This window comes from Salmo trutta, chromosome 32, assembly GCF_901001165.1.
Source record: "Salmo trutta chromosome 32, fSalTru1.1, whole genome shotgun sequence".
Classification (NCBI taxonomy): Eukaryota; Metazoa; Chordata; class Actinopteri; order Salmoniformes; family Salmonidae; genus Salmo; species Salmo trutta.
Window position 1 is genome coordinate 8,249,425 of NC_042988.1, and position 19,812 is coordinate 8,269,236.

A 19,812-nucleotide genomic window follows, 5' to 3' on the forward strand; every position below is an offset into this window, starting at 1 on the left:
TATGCTTTATTTACATCACAGAAGACTGAAAAATAACAAAACAGTTTGACATAGAAACAGAGGATTTCTGTCGTAAAAAAAAGACAAAAAAAACATGAATTATGAAATTATGAAACATGTTAATAGCATTCCACCCATGAGGCCAAATAGGGCACTTTTGGTATTTGACTTCAGGAAAGGGCTACAATGTAGCTGGGCGTTAGCAATGGATTTCTTAAAAGGCTACTAACAGGAGATTATTGTCACCTGCATGTTAAAGGACAAGTTCGCATTTTTTAACCAAATCTCTATTTTTATGTATATGGGATGCTATAGAAAGATTTCACTTGGTTTTGAGAAACTTACCCCACCAGCGATATACTTCTTCAGGCTCGTTCTGCAGTGTGGGGGCATGGATAAAACATGGCCAAGCTCTCAGTATAGTAACGCAGGTCTTTAGATGTTGTATACATGAAATTGTGTCATTCCAAACTTTTGTCGTGACGTTGTATTAGTTAATGTGACGACTGTTGCTCATCGAATGATTAACGGTTTATAATTGCGTGATTAAATGAATTAAGCAATGAATCAAGCAATTATTAACTCATTAACCTGGGGCACCATGGAAACATTGTTTTGATTGAGTTTCTATTTCCCAAATTAACTCAAAGGATATCAGAATATCGATTTTACAACAGTCGCTAAATTAATCAATTTCCTCTACAGTCTCATTCTGAACGTCGCATAATCCGGGAATCTGCACGGACCCGGGCTTTACCAATGAATTTACCACACCAATCTTAGTTGATTATTTATTTACTAGCAAGCTAAAATGATGATAAAAATACACATACACAAAACACGGTCTAGCTATTGATTAGGACTTAGTATAATGGGCCAACACACTATGGCGCGTGTTACCCAAAATGGGGATTTAAAAGAGAGAGAAACAAAGGAAGTACACGAGAGAAATATACATTTGGGTTCATTTGTCAGCTATGCTTATTTAAAACCTAGCCTTGCCCGAACTGCCGCTCTTATGGGTCAGAATATAATGATGTAATTACGTGTTGGAGGTCTCAGGTGGGAAGCTCCGCTTGGGTCGTTTAGGCTTCTCAATGACGCACTTCTCCGGCGCAACTCTCTGGTTGTCCTCACGATGTCAGTGTCCTTCTTGGCTTAGTGGTCTGATCTTTCGCCTTCTTCTAAGGACAGACAGCTCTGTAGCTCAGAGCTCACAACTTCGAACGGTGTAGATACCACGATTCAATGGAGAGTGGAGGCTGGGTGGTTCGGCTTGAATTCACCCGCTTAGACACAGCTACTTGTCCGTAGCTCGTGTAGAAAAAGATTTCTTTGTCTTCAACCTTGTGTTTCGTTTTGGGGTTCGTCGACTTTGTTAGACCTTCGCTGCAGCTTGGGGTCAATTAGTCTCCTATGTTAATTCTTCACTCTCCTGTCTTATACCCTCGAGTCAGAAGTGGGTGTAACCGCCTTTAGGGCAATTCTCTGGGCGGACTAAGTAAAGGGGCAAGGCTTAGATTCTACTAAAAATCCAATTTTAGACACTAACTTCACATTTCATCTTTACCAAAACATTCTGTTTGATTTGGATATTTTCCACACAACGTACAATGTATAAACATCAGGCATATACTGGGAAAACTCTTAAAGGTACAATGTTTTCATAATAACGTCATCTCTTAACCTTTAAAAACAATACAAAAGTTACATACATTTTAATATTCCACCTCTCGTCATGACCACCATTGTGGCTGACGGAAACCATTGTTCCAAAGTCCCTTTATTGCATGTTTAATGTTCTGAGGCCAGTTCTCCATTGTTAGGACAAAGGAATTTCTCTGTGGCCTAAGGTTTATTATGGGCGTGAGGTGTCATAAAACCCCCACATCTTCAGACCCCTAGATCTCTCCTCCTCTGTTGGGGGTTTGGGAGATAATCTGTAGGGTGGTGGTCTCCTGTACCCTGACCTGATCAGGACAGTCATGACACTTTTGACGCAATATTTCTATTCCATTTTGTTGGGCACGAGGAATACTTTCCGTGTGCAAGCATGCACATGCTTTCTATCATCATTGATGGTTTAATGAAAGATCAGACGTCAATAACATGGTTGCCACCGATGGTTGCAATAGGCCTGGTAAGTTTAAGGTAAAGTGAGATTTTAAAAGTAGATGTTACCAATATCCAGGGCTTGACTGCAAAAAAAATCCATATTAAAACAGGCCCACTGGGCAAAAAATGGACCAGACCGTCTGGCATTTCGGCAAATGCCAGATGGGCTGGTCAATTTTTTTGCCCAATGGGCCTGTATTAATATGGTATTTTTTAGCATAATGATCATTATCTGGCTAATGTGTTAGAAATGCCAGTGCTGATTTGAAGTCCCAGTCTGCCCCTGCCAACATAACTGGGTTTTTTCAGACCACTAGTGGAAGCATTAGTGGAATATAAGTTTCCACTCTTTAATTTAATTCCCCTATAGCTTGAACAAGTAGAAGATTATTTGAAAGATTTGACAAATCTCAAGTGGGTTTTGCGGATGCATTTTTGTACAGTACCAGTGAAAGTTTGGACACACCTACTCATTCAAGGCTTTTGCTTTATTTTTACTATTTTCTACATTGTAGAACAACAATGAAGATATCAAAACAACGAAATAACACATGGAAACATGTAGTAACCAAAAAAGTGTTCAACAATCAAAATATATTTTAGATTTTAGATTCTTCAAAGTTGTTAGATTCTTCAAAGATTCTTCAAACTTTTCCTTGATGACAGCTTTGCACACTCTTGGCATTCTCTCAACCAGTTTCATGAGGACTGCTTTTCCAACAGTCTTGAAGGAGTTCGCACATATGCGGAGCACTTGTTGGCTGCTTTTCCTTCACTCTGTGGTCCAACTCATCCCAAATCATCTCAATTGGGTGAGGTTGGGTGATTGTGGAGGCCAGGTCATCTGATGCAGCACTCCATCACTCTCCTTGGTCAAATAGCCGTTACACAGCCTGGAGGTGTGTTATGGGTTATTGTCCTGTTAAAAAACAAATGATAGTCCCTATAAGCATAGGGCGGCTATGGAACCCTGACCTGTTCACCGGACGTGCTACCTGTCTCTGGGTTTGGCCGGTGTAGGCCGTCATTGTAAATAAGAATTCACACAGTCTTAACTGGCTTGCCTAGTTAAATAAATGTTTAATTATTTAATTAATTAATTAAAACATTTAAAGTGCAAACCAGATGGGATGGCATATCACTGCAGAATTCTGTGGTAAGCATGCTGGTTAATTGTGCCTTGAATTCTAAATAAATCACGGACAGTGTCCCCGGCAAAGCACCCCCCGCCCTCCCCCCACCCACCCAACCCACCATCACACCACCTCCCCCATACTTCACGGTGGGAACCATACATGCGGAGATCATCCGTTCACCTACTCTGCGTCTCACAAAGACAAGTCTCTTATTTTTATTGGTGTCCTTTGGTGTCCTAATTGGTGGTTCCTTTGCAACAATTCGACAATGAAGGCCTGATTCACACAGACTCCTCTGAACAGTTGATGTTGAGATGTGTCTGTTACTTGAACTCTGAAGCAATTTATGAGGTGCAGGTAACTCTAATTAACTTATCCTCTGCAGTGGAGGTATCTCTGGGTCTTCCTTTCCAGTGGCGGTCCCCTTGAGAGCCAGTTTCATCAAGTTTTTGAAATGTTCCGTATTGACTGATCTTCATTTCTTAAAGTAATGATGGTCTGTCATTTCTCTTTGCTAATTTGAGCTGTTCTTGCCATAATATGGACTTGGTCTTTTACCAAATAGGGCTATCTTCTGTATACCACCCCTACCTTGTCACAACACAACTGATTGGCTCAAACGCATTAAGAAGGAAAGAAATTCCGCAAATTAACTTTTAACAAGCCAGACTTCTTAATTGAAATGCATTCCAGGTGACTACCTCATGAAGCTGGTTTAGAGAATGCCAAGAGTGTGCAAAGCTGTCATCAATGCAAAGGGTGCCTACTTTGAAGAATCTAAAATGTAAAATATATTTTGATTTGTTTAACACGTTTTTGACCTCAATCCCATAGAAAATTTGTGGGCAGAACTGAAAAAGCGTGTGCGAGCAAGGAGGCCTACAAACCCGACTCAGTTACACCAGCTCTGCTAGGAGGAATGGGCCAAAATTCACCCAACTTACTGTGGGAAGCTTGTGGAAGGCTACCAAAAATGTTTGACCCAAGTTAAACAATTTAAAGGGAATGTTACCAAATACTAATTGAGAGTATGTACACTTTTCACCCACTAGGAATGTGATGAAAGAAATAAAAGCTGAAATAAATAATTCTCTCTACTATTATTCTGACATGTCCGATTCTTAAAATAAAGTGGTGATCCTAACTGACCTAAGACAGGGAATTCTTACTATGATTAGATGACAGGAATTGTGAAAAACTGAGTTTAAATGTATTTGGCTAAGGTGTATGTAAACTTCCGACTTCAACTGTATATATATCACATTTAGATTAGTATTCAGACCCTTTACTCAGTACTTTGTTGAAGAACCTTTGGCAGCGATTACAGCTATCTTCTTGGGTATGACGCTACAAGCTTGGCACACCTGTATTTGGGGAGTTTCTTCCATTATTCTTTACAGATCCTCTCAAGCTCTATCAGGTTGGATTTGGAACGTTGCTGCACAGCTATTTTCAGGTCTCTCCAGAGATGTTCGATCGGGTTCAAGTCCGGGCTCTGGCTGGGCCACTCAAGGACGTTCAGAGACTTGTCCCAAAGCCACTCCTGCATTGTCATGGTTGTGTGCTTATTAGTGTCATTGTCCTGTTGGAAGGTGAACCTTCGCCCCAGTCTGAAGCCCTGAGCGCTATGGGGCAGGTTTTCATCAAGGATCTCTCTGTACTTTGCGCCATTCATCTTTGCCTCGATCTTGACTAGTCTCTCAGTCCCTGCCGCAGACAAACATCCCCACAGTCTGATGCTGCCACCACCATGCTTCCCCGTAGGGATGGTGCCAGGTTTCCTCCAGACGTCCTGTTTGTCAATCAGGCCAAAGAGTTCAGTCATGGTTTCACAGACCAGAGGTGTCTTTTGGAAAACTCCAAGTGTGCTGTCATGTGCCTTTTACTGTGGCTTCCGTCTGGCCTCTATACCATAAAGGCCTGATTGGTGGAGGAGCAGAGATTGTTGTACTTCTGGAAGGTTCTCCCATCTCCACAGAGGAACTCTAGAGCTCTGTCAGAGTGTCCATCGGGTTCTTGGTCACCTCCCTGACCAAGACCCTACTCCCCCGTTTGCTAAGTTTGGCTGGGCGGCCAGCTCTAAGAAGAGTCTTGGTGGTTCCAAACTTCTTCCATTTAATAATGATGGAGGCCACTATGTTCTTGGGGACCTTTATTAATGCTCCAGACCCAACTGTGAACCAACTATACTGAACAAAAACATAAACGCAACATGCAACAATGTCAAACTTTTTATGGAATTACAGAATTCAGAACATGGGCCGTTATTACAGTATTCTCCCTGTACACCAAGTCAGAACCGTAGGATAAATAAATGGGGCATATAAGCAGACAATGAAAGTTCTTATAATATTCAATGATTACATTTCTCTAAAACAGGCAATAGGCTACATGTGCACTACCAAGTCAGAACAGTAGGGGAAATTAAGAGGTTGAAAAGGCACAAAAGTATTAGGGTGAGGCATGTGAGCTACTAACAGCTTACTACACAACATACACTTAGCATTACTTTCTTAGCTACAGTATACATATCTCCCTGGCATATTACATAATTTATGCAGCAGCATAGAATTTACATTTTTGGACTCACCTTGTTGTGCTGTGCTCACTTGAACAGGAAGATGGCGCTGCGGTCCTTCGTGGGCAAATTTTGTCATCAAAGTCTGGCATTCACTGTATTTATAGTGCTTTCAAGACAAAAAACAAGGTTGAATCATGATGATGTCATTGATCTTCAGGTCGGAGCAGAAGAAAGAGCCCCAAGTTCCCGACTTGCAATTCCGAGTTGGATGACCATTCAAAACCTATTGGCATACAGTTGGCCCAGCGTCATCCGGGTTTGGCTGGTATAGGCCGTCATTGTAAATAAGAATTTGTTCTTAACTGACTTGCCTAGTTAAATAAAGGTTACTTAAAAACAATAATGATTAAATACTGTAGATAAACTAGAATAAATAACTTGTGATCTCACAGTATATATGCTGCAGCCTGTGTTCAGAGCCATATTTCTAAATATGTCTCTGCCTATATTGTCAATTTGTTACAGGTTAAAGAAATTGACCTACCTTGGCAAGATCATTGAGGGTCTGGCGAATTTGAGAAAGATAATACATTTGCTCTTTTTGGTCACTGCATTGATAATACACAACCGGGTAAAGAACAATTACACACAGAAGATGTACCACAAAGGACAAGTTAAGAGTGGCCATGTGTCCGGTGAGTTGATAAATCCCTGAACACTACTTCTAAATGTTGGTCCTACGTGCCCCACCTGTATAGTCTCCCTCATTGAAATGCCATGGATGGGGTAATATGTAATTTCCTAAGGCTATAAAAGAAGGACATTTCAATCGGGGAAACTGAAAGAGCTTTGAAAATTCCATTCCTACACCTTGCAAAGCTATTGACAAAATGTTGCGTTTTTGTCTTCTGTATGCAGGTGTGCGCAAGAATGTTGCTCAAAGCATGGGCTATGCAAATACTTATTTGAACCAATACATCATCAAAACAGAGAATAATATAATGGCAGGTACACAGTGATCTTCACCCAATGTATTTTAAATACAGTAGCCTATGTTTTCTGTAGTTCAATTTTAGCTTTATTAATATAAGCATTTAAATGCATACTGTTTATATCCCCATTCACAAGGGATGGAATGTGTTACTAATTGTATGGCTACTCTTTTACAGTTGGACTCGACACAGCTGCTCCACTGTAGTTATCGAAATTTACTACATATAGCCTACATGGCATTTCATTATTTCATTATAAAACACATTGACATTGGATTATAAAAATGTAATTCAAAAAATTTCTTGTGGACCTGATTTTGTTATTAAATCCAATTAGAAATGTTATTGGTCACATACACGTGGTTAGCAGATGTTACTACGAGTGTAGTGAAATGCTTAAGAGCTAGATACAATTGTAACGCTCATCGTAAGGAGAAGACCAAGGTGCAGCGCGGTAAGTGCGCATGATTAAATTTTATTTATACTCAGAACACTAAACAAAATAACAAACAAAGGAAAACGAGCGTCACGTTCTACAGGCTTTCACTGAGCTGTACAAAAAACAAGATCCCACAACTGAAGGAGGGGAAAAGGGCTGCCTAAGTATGATTCTCAATCAGAGACAACGATAGACAGCTCCCTCTGATTAGGAACCATACTCGGCCAAACACAAAGAAATACAAAAACTAGATTGCCCACCCCACATCACACCCTGACATAACCAAACTAGAGGAAATAAAACGTCTCTCTAAGGTCAGGGCGTGACAACAATGTCATTATTAACATAGTAGGTTAGGAGAATTAGGTTAATTTTAGGAAAAGGGTTAGGGTTAGCTAAAATGCAAAAAAAAATAAATAATAATTTGACAATTAGGAACCCTTCTAGTCATGAACCTGGGACAGCCTCTGTCTCGGGGATGATGACATCCGTGAATATAAAACCATAAAATGCTTTCACTTTCGAAAAACAACCGTTTTTACATACAACTGCATTTCGTCATCTATCCCAGTAGGTAGAACGCAACAGGTCACCTTTTTAGATGGTTAGCTCGATTGTTGTGAATTCTGTTTTGTAGCCATCTTCTCACATGGTTTGGAATATAACTGTTATATACAGTAGCAGTGGCGAGCCGTCTTTCAGGGCAGAGCTCCACCTGCGATGAGCCCCTATTTTTAACAGAAATGAGACTTTCCTGTTTTGCATGTTATTTTGGCATTAATATGTGTCCCATATCAGTTTGCAAACAATGTAAAAAACAACATTTATCATTGAGATAATATACAAACAAGGTCTCTTTTTTTGTTTTCTTGAGCAAGGCAACTCCAAAATGCAGGTGTTTCTGACTAGCTCAGTGCTTTCTGTGGTGGTGGAGCAATCCAACAGAAATTACGTAGCGTTGCGCTGTGATTGGCTCAGTGTTCTGTCACTCATGGGGACACTACGTCACCACCAAGTCTAAGGGTAGAGCTTGAAATTTCAAGCCCCTTGGGTGCTGCCATAGAGTTACATTAGAAGTGCCCATCCAAGAAGGCTCAAGGTCATTGGCCACAGATAAAATGATATCAAAACACATTATATCTACAGTAGCTTTGATGGGACTGACAATGTCAACATCATACATTCAAAATCTTAGCTAGCGGTCATCATCATGAATGAAGTTGGCAATCTACTGGTAAATCCTTTTCAATCCTTGTCATATGAAGAGAAATAATGAAGAGAAATTATAGATAAAATGTATAGGTGCTCATCGGCCATTGGACATAAACATTAAATGGCAAGTTAGAAATCGCAAATTCAACAATGAGTAGTTTGGAAGGAATCAGTGGCTAACTGCAAGCATTGCAAAATAATTATTAGCCTGCTATTCAGTGGAGTGGCTGTGTGATCCCAAGTCTAAGATTAAGGGTCTCTCTTCCTAGTTGAAAATGATTAACATTCAACATTGGCCATGCTGTCAATGAAGCATGATTTGTGCCGGGGTCAAAACAACTGTTAACTCGGAACTGCAAAATCTGACATTAGAGTGTTCAAGACAACTGGGAACTCGGCTACGACTGGGAAAATACGTTTGAACATTCATCCAACTCGGAATACTACATCTGGAACTCATGACTTTTTCTAGAGCTACGACCTGTAGATCACTGACATCATCATGATTCAACAATTTTTCTCGAGTTCACGGTTGTCTTGAAAGCACCATAAATCCAGAGAATTCCAGACCTTTATTTTGTTTATTTCACCTTTAATTAACCAGGTAGGCTAGTTGAGAACAAGTTCTCATTTACAACTGCGAACTGGACAAGATAAAGCAAAGCAATGTGACACAAACAACAACACAGAGTTACACATGGAATAAACAAACATACAGTCAACAACACAATAGTGAAAAAGTCTATATACAGTGTGTGCAAATGAGGTAAGAGAAGGGAGGTAGGCAATAAATAGGCCATAGTGGCGAAAAAATTACAATTTAGCAATTAAACACTGGAGTGATAGATGTGCAGAAGATGAATGTGCAAGTAGAGATACTGGGTGCAAAGGAGCAAAAAATAAATAAACAACAGTTTGGGGATAAGGTAGTTGGATGGGTTATTTACAGATGGGCTATGTACAGGTGCAGTGATCTGTGAGCTGCTCTGACAGCTGGTGCTTAAAGTTAGTGAGGGAGATATGGGTATCCAGCTTCAGTGATTTTTGTAATTCGTTCCTGTCATTGGCAGCAGAGAACTGGAAGGAAAGGCGGCCAAAGGTGGAATTGGCTTTGGGGGTGACCAGTGTTATATACCTGCTGGAGCGCGTGCTACGGGTGGGTGCTACTATGGTGACCAGTGAGTTGAAATAAGGCGTCAAGGATCGGCAGGATAGTCAGTTTTACGAGGGTATGTTTGGCAGCATGAGTGAAGGATGCTGTGTTGCAAAATAGGAAGCCGATTCTAGATTTAATTTTGGATTGGAGATGCTTAATGTGAGACTGGAAGGAGAGTTTACAGTCTAACCAGACACCTAGATATTTGTAGTTGTCCACATATTCTAAGTCAGAACCGTCCAGAGTAGTGATGCTGGGCAGGGGCAGGAAGCGATCAGTTGAAGAGCATGCATTTGGTTTTACTTGCATTTAAGAGCAGTTGGAGGCCACTGAAGGGGAGTTGTATGGCATTGAAGCTTGTCTGGAGGTTAGTTAAAACAGTGTCCAAAGAAGGGCCAGAAGTATACAGAATGGTGTCGTCTGCATAGAGGTGGATCAGAGAACCACGAGCAGCAACAGCGACATCATTGATGTATACAGAGAAAAGAGTCGGCCCGAGAATTGAACCCTGTGGCACCCCCATTGAGACTGCCAGAGGTCCGGACAACAGGTCCTCCGATTTGACACACTGAACTCTGTCTGAGAAGTAGTTGATGAACCAGGCGAGGCAGTCGTTTGAGAAACCAAGGCTGTTGAGTCTGCCGATAAGAATGTGGTGATTGACAGAGTTGAAAGCCTTGGCCAGGTCGAGGAATACAGCTGCACAGTATTGTCTCTTATTGATGGCGGTTATGATATCGTTTAGGACCTTGAGCGTGGCTGAGGTGCACCCATGACCAGCTCGGAAACCAGATTGCATAGCGGAGAAGGTATGGTGGGATTCGAAATGGTCGGTGATCTGTTTGTTAACTTGGCTTTCGAAGACCTTAGAAAGACAGGGTAGGATAGATATAGGTCTGTAGCAGTTTGGGTCTAGAGTGTCTCCCCCTTTGAAGAGATGATGACCGGGGCAGCTTTCCAATCTTTGGGGATCTCAGACGATACAAAAGAGAGGTTGAACAGGCTAGTAATAGAAGTTGCAACAATTTCGGCTGATCATTTTAGAAAGAGAGGGTCCAGATTTTCTAACCCTGCTGATTTGTAGGGGTCCAGATTTTGCAGCTCTTTCAGAACATCAGCTATCTGGATTTGGGTGAAGGAGAAATGGGAAACTTTGATGACAAAGTTTGATGACAAAATTTGCCCACGAAAGACCGCCGTGCCACCTTCCTGTTTAAGTGAGCACATACAAAAATGTATTGTATGCTGCTGCATAAACTATGTAATATGCCAGGGAGATATGTATATTGTAGCTAAGAAAGTAATACTAAGTGCATGTTGTGTAGTAAGCTGTTAGTAGCCCAAGTGCCTCACCCTAATAATCTGGTCTATTTACCCTTCTTAATTTTGCCTACTGTTCTTGGTGGTGCACTTGAAGACTATAACCTTTTTAGAGAAACACAAACATTGAATATTGTAATCTTTATCCTACGGTTCTGACTTGTTGTACAGGGAGAACGCTGTAAGAATGGCCCATGTTCTGAGTTCTGTCTCTGTACATTTCAAAAGTGCTAAACAAATAGTTATATTGACTATGTCTGTCCTACCTTGCTCATTAATGTCTTAATCGAAATTACGGATTGCCTCTTATTGTCACGACTTCTTCAGAAGTCGGTTGCTCTCCTTGTTCGGGAGGTGTTCAGCGGTCGACGTCACCGGTCTTCTAGCCATTGCCGATCCACTTTTCATGTTCCATTTGTTTTGTCTTGTTTTCCCACACACCTGGTTTTCATTCCCTCATTACGTGTTGTGTATTTAACCCTCTGTTCCCCCCATGTCTTTGTGCGAAATTGTTTGTTGTAAGTGCACATTGTTGTCTGATTCGCGACGGGTTTTGTAGCCATACGTTGTTATTCTGGATGCCGGTGGTTTTGTTTATTAAACTGCTCCGGTTATTACCCAGTTCTGCTCTCCTGCGTCTGACTTCTCTGCCACCAGTTACGCACCACTTACAGAATTCCGCACCGAATCTATGGAGTCAGCAGGAGCTGGTGCCCCTAGTATGGGGGTCGAGGAGCGCGTCCAATAACACACAGTGATGCTCCACCATCTTGGTGCCGCCATGGACCGTGTCGTCCAAGCTATGGAATGCTGGGAGAGACGGGGAGTTCCTCCGGCAACTGCACCAGCACAACAGGGGCCTCCACTACTCGCTCCCCCTGAACCCAGTTCCAGTGGGATTCGCCTTGCCCTCCCCGGGGAGTACGATGGGATGGCTGCTCGCTGCCAGGGTTTCCTGCTTCAGTTGGAATTATACCTGGCCACCGTCCACCCGGCTCCTTCGGGCCGTGAAAGGGTGTCCGCCCTCGTCTCATGCCTCTCGGGGAAAGCCATGGAGTGGGCCAACGCCGTGTGGGTGGAAGGAGATGCGGTGCGTGACCACTTTGAGGAGTTCACCCGTCGTTTCCGGGCAGTCTTCGACCACCCGCCCGAGGGTAGAGCGGCGGGTGAACATCTTTTCCACCTGCGGCAGGGGATGAGGAGCGCACAGGAGTTCGCTTTGGACTTTCGGACCCTGGCCGCCGGAGCGGGATGGAACGACAGGGCCCTGATCGACCACTATTGTTGCAGTTTGCGCGAGGACGTCCGCCGAGAGTTGGCCTGCAGGGACACCACCCTCACCTTCGACCAGCTGGTGGACCTGTCCATTCGTCTGGATAACCTGCTGGCTACCCGCGGACGTCCAGAGCGGGGTCTGTCGGTTCCATCCCCCAGCACCACCGCTCCGATGCCCATGGAGTTGGGAGGTGCTGCGCTCAGGGAGTTGGGAGGTGCTGCGCTCAGGGAGACCAGAGGAGGTTCCGTCTTGTGCACCATCTGTGGCCACAGAGGTCACACTGCCGGTCGGTGCCGGGTTGGTTCCTCTGGGGGTCGAGGCAGCAGGCAGGGCACTCTGGCGTCACCCCAGGTGAGCCGGCACCATTCTCACCCAGAGCCCTCTGTTGAACACATGTTTTTGTTTGTTACTTTCCTGAGTTTTCCCCGCATTCCCAGCATAAGGCGCTCGTCGATTCAGGCTCGGCTGGGAATTTTATAGACAGATCATTTGCACATAGTTTAGGGATCCCCATCATTCCTGTGGCTATGCCCTTCCCAGTTCACGCTTTAGACAGTCGACCATTAGGGTCAGGTTTCATTAGGTAGGCCACCGCTACTCTGGGAATGGTGACGCAGGGGGGTCACACGGAGAGAATCAGTCTCTTTCTCATTGATTCTCCTGCGTTTCCCGTGGTGCTAGGCCTACCCTGGATAGCTTGTCATGACCCCACTGTTTCTTGGCCACAGAGGGCTCTCACGGGGTGGTCGCAAGAGTGCTCGGGGAGGTGTTTAGGGGTTTCCGTAGGTGCTACTATGGTGGAAAGTCCAGACCAGGTTTCCACAGTGCGCATTCCCCCCGAATATGCCGATTTGGCTCTCGCCTTCTCCAAAAACAAGGCGACTCAATTACCATCCCATCGACGGGAGGATTGTGCAATAAATCTCCTGGTAGACGCCGCACTTCCCAGGAGTCACGTGTATCCCCTGTCACAGGCGAAGATGGCAGCTATGGAAACATATGTCTCCGAATCCCTGCGTCGGGAGTACATTCGGTCCTCCACTTCACCCGCCTCCTCGAGTTTATTTTTTGTGAAGAAGAAGGAGGGAGGTCTGCGCCCATGTATTGACTACGGAGGCCTAAAAAAGATCACTGTGAGGTACAGTTACCCGCTACCTCTTATCGCCACGGTGATTGAGTCAATGCACAGGGCGCGCTTCTTCACCAAACTAGATCTCAGGAGTGCTTACAAACTGGTGCGTATCCGGGAGGGAGACGAGTGGAAGACGGCGTTCAGTACGACCTCAGGGCATTAAGAGTACCTCGTCATGCTGTACGGGTTGATGAATGCTCCATCAGTCTTCCAAGCCTTTGTAGACGAGATTTTCAGGCGACCTGCACGGGCAGGGTATAGTGGTGTATATTGATGAAATTCTGATATACTCCGCTACACGCGCCGAGCATGTGTCCCTGGTGCGCAAGGTGCTTGGTCGACTGTTGGAGCATGACCTGTACGCCAAGGCTGAAAAATGCCTGTTCTTCCAACAGTCCGTCTCCTTCCTAGGGTACTGCATTTCCACCTCAGGGGTGGAGGTGGAGAGTGACCGCATCTTAGCCGTGCGTAATTGGCCGACTCCCACCACGGTAAAGGAGGTGCAGTGGTTTCTAGGGTTTGCCAATTACTACCGGAGGTTTATCCGGGGTTTTGGTCAGGTAGCGGCTCCCATTAACTCACTGCTGAAGGGGGGACCAGTACGTTTGCAGTGGTCGGCTGAGGCGGACAGGGCTTTTGGTCAACTGAAGACTCTGTTTACCTCGGCTCCCGTGCTGGCCCATCCGGATCCCTATTTGGCATTCATAGTGGAGGTGGACGCATCCAAGGCTGGGATCGGAGCCGTGCTCTCTCAGCGCTCAGGTACGCCATCGAAGCTCCGCCTCTGTACCTTCTTCTCGAGCAAGTTCACTCCGGCGGAGCGAAACTATGACGTGGGGGACCGGGAGTTGTTGGCTGTCGTCAAGGCTTTGAAGGCGTGGAGACATTGGCTTGAGGGGGCTAAACACCCTTTTCTCAATCTGGAGTACATGCGGGCGGCGAGGAGACTGAACCCTCGCCAGGCAAGGTGGGCCATGTTTTTCACCCGTTTTGTTTTCACCCTTTCTTTCAGACCAGGTTCCCAGAACGTGAAGGCAGATGCACTGTCCCGGCTGTATGACACAGAGGAGCGGCTCATGGATCCCACCCCCATACTCCCGGCCTCCTTTCCTCTTGTTTGGTGGCGCCGGTAGTGTGGGAGCTGGACGCGGACATTGAGCAGGCGCTACGTGCAGAGCCCGCTCCCCTCCAGTGTCCCGCTGGATGTTTGTACTTTCCGTCTGCTGTCCGTGACCGGCTGATCTATTGGGCCCACACGTCACCCTCCTCTGGTCATCCAGGTATCGGTCGGACGGTGCGCTGTCTGAGTGGGAAGTACTGGTGGCCCACTTTGGCTAAGGACGTCAGGGTTTATGTTTCCTCCTGCTCGGTATGCTCTCAATGTAAGGCTCCTAGGCACCCGATCTACCTCCCTCACAGGGTAACACCACGATCCTGGTCGTTGTGGACCATTTTTCTAAGTCCTGCCATCTGCTCCCGCTGCCTGGTCTCCCTACGGCCCTACAGACTGCGGAGACCTTGTTTACACACGTCTTCCGGCACTACGAGGTGCCTGAGGACATAGTGTCTGATCGGTGTCCCCAGTTCACTTCGAGGGTCTGGAGGGTGTTCATGGAACGTCTGGGGGTCTCGATCAGCCTTACCTCGGGTTTTCACCCCGAGAGTAACGGGCAGGTGGAGAGAGTTAACCAGGATGTGGGTCTTATTGCCAGGACCGGCCGGGGGAGTGGGCAGCGTTCGTGCCCTGGGCATAGATGGCCCAGAAGTCGCTCCGCCACTCCTCCACTAACCTCTCCCCCTTCCAGTGCGTACTGGGGTATCCCCTGGTTCTGGCTCCTTGGCATCAGAGTCAGACCGAGGCTCCTGCGGTGGATGACTGGTTCTGGCGTGAGGAGGAAACATGGGACGCCGCCCATGTTCACCTTCAGTGCGCCGTGCTGAGCCAGAAAGCCGTCGCAGACCGTCACCGCAGTGAGGCCCCGGTGTTCACACTGGGGGACCGGGTCTGGCTCTCGACCCGAAACCTGCCCCTCCACCTGCCCTGCCAGAAGCTGGGTCCGCGGTTTGTGGGGCCATTTAAAGTCCTGAGGAGACTGAACGAGGTGAGTTACAGGTTACAGCTTTCCCCCGATTACCGTATTAACCCCTCGTTCCATGTGTCTCTCCTCAGGCCGGTTGTGGCTGGCCCACTCCAGGAGTCTGAGGTGCGGGAGGTTCCTCTGCCCACCCTGGACATCGAGGGGAACCCGGCGTACTCTGTTTGCTCAATACTGAATTTGAGGCGTCGGGCGAGGGGCCTTCAGTACCTCGTGGACTGGGAGGGGTATGGTCCAGAGGAGAGATGCTGGGTTCCGGTGGAGGACGTGTTGGACCCTTCAATGCTGCGGGAGTTCCACCGTCTCCGTCCGGATCGCCCTGCACCTCGCCCTCCGGGTCATCCCCGAGGCCGGTGTCGGCGCGCTGCTGGAGCTGCACGTCGGGGGGGGGGGGGGGGGTACTGTCACGACTTCTGCCGAAGTCAGTTCCTCTCCTTGTTCGGGCGGTGTTCGGCGGTCGACGTCACCGGTCTTCTAGCCATCGCCGATCCATTTTTCATTTTTGTTGTCTTGTTTTCCCAGACACCTTCTGCTCTCCTGCGTCTGACTTCTCTGCCACCAGTTACGCACCCCTTAAACTTATCCGCTTCTCATCTCCTTTTGCCATATGTGTACGTCTCAATTGTCAGTTGAAACCACATTTGTTCAAGCAAGTCAATCATATCAGCTATGTTCTTTTAAAAGGCAGTAAAATAAGCTGAATTAACTGATTCGCTCCCAGACAACACTCCTTTGATAGCCAGGTGTAGCGGCGGTAAGGATTCACTCCACTTTTTATACATCCTGTAAACTGTGTATGTGACAAATTCAATTCGATTTTATTTGCTTTTATTTAATCTCCCAATGTATTCAACTTATATTTTAAAGCACACAGTTGAGAATCGCATTCAAGTGAATAATTCAGTAAATGAAGAATTCTAAGCATCTATATCTTGTCTTGTCTAGCACTAACTGCTACAGTATATGTCCTAATACATGAATTTTAAGCAACCATCCTCTCTAAAAATGTTGTCCTCACAACAGCACCTGAGGGGGAAGAATGTCCCCTGCTGGCCTGTTGACATCACTTCAAGCAGATCAGAAAATGTCAACTGATTTATATGGGGTGGTCTCAATCAGATTACACTCTTACTTAAATATGACAGGCACATTTCTTAGGAGATAGTGAGTATTGTAGATTATAATGCAGTTTTAGACAGTTTTTAATTTTGGAGCCTATAGCCAAGAAAATATCCAGTTGGTATGAATCGTATTTATAGTAAGGTTTAGTTTATTGTCATGATGTACATGCTTGGCAGCTAAGCGCTGAATTGCATTGTACAGTTAATTTCAATAAATAACAAAATAATTAAATAAACAAATCAATCATGTGAAATCATGTGATATATTCATAAAAATATATAAAGGTGGTTATGTTCAAAACCATATGAGAAGATGGCTACAAATAGAATTCAGGACAATTGAGCTAACCATCTTAAAAGGTGACATGTAACGTTCTACCTACTGGGATAGATGACGAAATACATGGGGTATGTAAAAACTGCTGTTTTCAAAAGTGAAAGCGATTTATGGTTTGTATTCACCGATGTCATCATCCCCCGCGACAAAGGTTGTTATTATCGTTTGATTTACCTTTTTATATTCCAATGTCACTTTGTTTTACAACAAATAATGAAATGCCATGTGGGCTACATGTAGTACATTAAGATAACTGCAGTGGAGCAGCTGTGTGGAGTCCAACTATTATCATCGTGTTCTTCTTTCTGTAACAGAGTAGCTATGCAATTAGTTACACGTTCCATCCCTTGGGAGAGGGGATATAAAAAGTATGCATTTAAACGCTTATACTATAGGCTATCATGCCTACTTAATAAAGGTCAAATTGAACTACAAAAATACATAGGCTACTGTATTTAAAATGTATTGCGTGAAGAGCACTGTGTACCTGCCATTATATTATTCTCTGTTTTGATGATGTATTGGTTCAATAAGTATTTGCATAGCCCATGCTTTGAGCAACATTCTTGCGCACACCTGCATGCAGAAGCCAAGAACGAAACATTTCGTCAACAGCTTTGCAAGGTGAAGAGATGGAATTTTCAATGCTCTTTCAGTTTCCCTGCTTGAAATTTCCTTTTTTTATAGCCTTAGGGAACTACATATTACCTCATCCATGATATATCAATGAGGGAGACTATAAAGGTAGGGCACGTAGCCCAACGTTTAGAAGTAGTGTTCAGGGATTTATCAACAGACTGGACACATGGGAACTCTTAACGTGTAATTCGTGGTACATCTTCTGTGTGTAATTGTTATTTACCGGGTTGTGTATTATCAATGCAGTGACCGAAAGGAGCAAATATATTATCTTTCTCAAACTCGCCAGACCCTCAATGATCTTTCCATGGTAGGTTAATTTCTTTAACCTGTTACAAATTGACCATATAGGCAGAGCCATATTTAGAAATAGGGCTCTGACTACAAGCTGTAGCATATTTACTGTGATATCACAAGTTATTTATTCTAGTTGAAAATAGATTATTGGAGCTTGATTCATTCATATATTCAGTAGTTTTATTGAGATATGGTGTATTTTGTGTGTGGTATAGGAGAGGAGACCAAGAGGCTGTATCCCAGAGGCGGAAAGGTTAAGGGTCCAACATCCAAGGTTAAGGGTCCAACGTCCAACATACAGTTTTTGTGTTAGTCTAGTTCAATTGCATGGTTACACGGGGTGTTATTCTGATTACAGGAGGGGGAAAAGCTTTGGACACTGAGACTTGCGTTTCAACTAGCCAGCCAGCTCTTCCAACAAAACCTAACACTTGTGAAATGGAATTCCATCAAACTCAGGGAGCACCAAGACCTTCTTGCTCGACAAAATATGACCGGAATGTGTACGGAATGTGTACGTTCTTGGTGATGTTTAGCTTGTTTACTGTAGCTTTTTACACGTATTATTTTTCATGTAATCGCATGGATATTTATACTAATGTTGTTTGTTGTTTACTATTTCAGGTGAGAGACATGAGTGTGCATCTAAACCTTCCAATTAAGAACTACTTCAAAGAGCTGGACGACTTTCTTTTACATGAGGTAAAACATCTCATAGGTTGCATTTTTTTGTCAGCTGTGTTTCAGATCTAAACTATTGCGCGGGGTGGAGTGGGCCTAGCCTATACCTATGGTGTTTTATGTATTATTTTCACCTAAAATATATATTTCTCACTTTTTTTCTTTCAGCCTTTCAGCGCATGCTCATGGGAGGTCGTGAGAGCTGAAATGGGGAGCATCATTTCACAAGTAATCAAAAATGCCAAGAAACACGTGTGAGTAGCACTACTTTTAGGTCAATTCTGTATTAAAATGTAATTTTGTTTAATATATTAGTTATGCCACTGTAACCTTTATATATTTATGTTATTTATCCTTGTTGCAAATAATTGCCACGTATGCTATAATATTTAAATAAAAAGACAAACACGCTTTATATTGGGTTAAATTGTCACGTCCTGACCAGCAGAGGGAGTAGTGGTGTAGTATTTTGGTCAGGACGTGGCAGAAGTCTGTATGTGTTGTCTAGTATGTCTGTTTCTGTGTTAGTCTTGTGACTCCTGATCAGGAACAGCTGGGGATCGTTGTTCCTGATTGGGAGTCATATATTTAGGAGTATGTATGTCACTTGGGTTTGTGGGTGGTTGTGCTAATACTGCTAGTTTTTTGTTTGTTTGTAGTAAGCATGTTAGCCTGTTGTGAGTTCCGTGTTTATTGTTTTCCTGTGTATACTTTGCTTTATTTATTATTCTTTACATTAAAAGATGAGTATCCACATTCCGCCTGCAGTTTGACCCATTCAACACGGCTTCAACACTTATGACATAAATTGTGTTGGCAATTTTGTAAAAATGTGTGGTTGTGATGCAACTAACGACGTTTTCCTTGAAATGTTATCCTAAATAATATAAAACAATATGTTATTCCTCCTGACAATTACATATCATCTTCAATAAAAAACAATAAACTCCTTTACAATACTCAGAATTCCTGAATTCCAGCCATACTTTCCTGCCCTTTAAGACATCATCATACCACTGTAAAACATTGATTTGTATAGTTATTCATAATATTATGAATACTTTGACAGATGATCTATGTGATAGACCTATTTTACGCACGCATACCTACAGTCTAGGCCCAGATTCAAAACCACCCGCAATATAGACTCCTATTTAAGCAGTGTTGTCAAGGTCTATACTGCCTGTGCACTTCACAGGCTACCAGTGTCTTCTTCTGAAAACTGGGAGCATATAGAAGGGGGTCTACCAAAATATTTCAGACCACCCAAACCTGTTTCTAAAACGTTATAAAGTCATGTTGAGTGTGTAATTGTTAGAACCCATACAAGGTTGATCTGTAT

The 19,812-nt window shown here is 44.1% G+C and overlaps 1 pseudogene; it reads left to right on the forward strand.

The window, feature by feature from the left end:
• Window positions 1-17,658: 17,658 nt before the first annotated feature.
• Window positions 17,659-18,728, forward strand: LOC115170973 (interferon epsilon-like; annotated as a pseudogene).
• The last annotated feature ends 1,084 nt before the right edge of the window (window positions 18,729-19,812 follow it).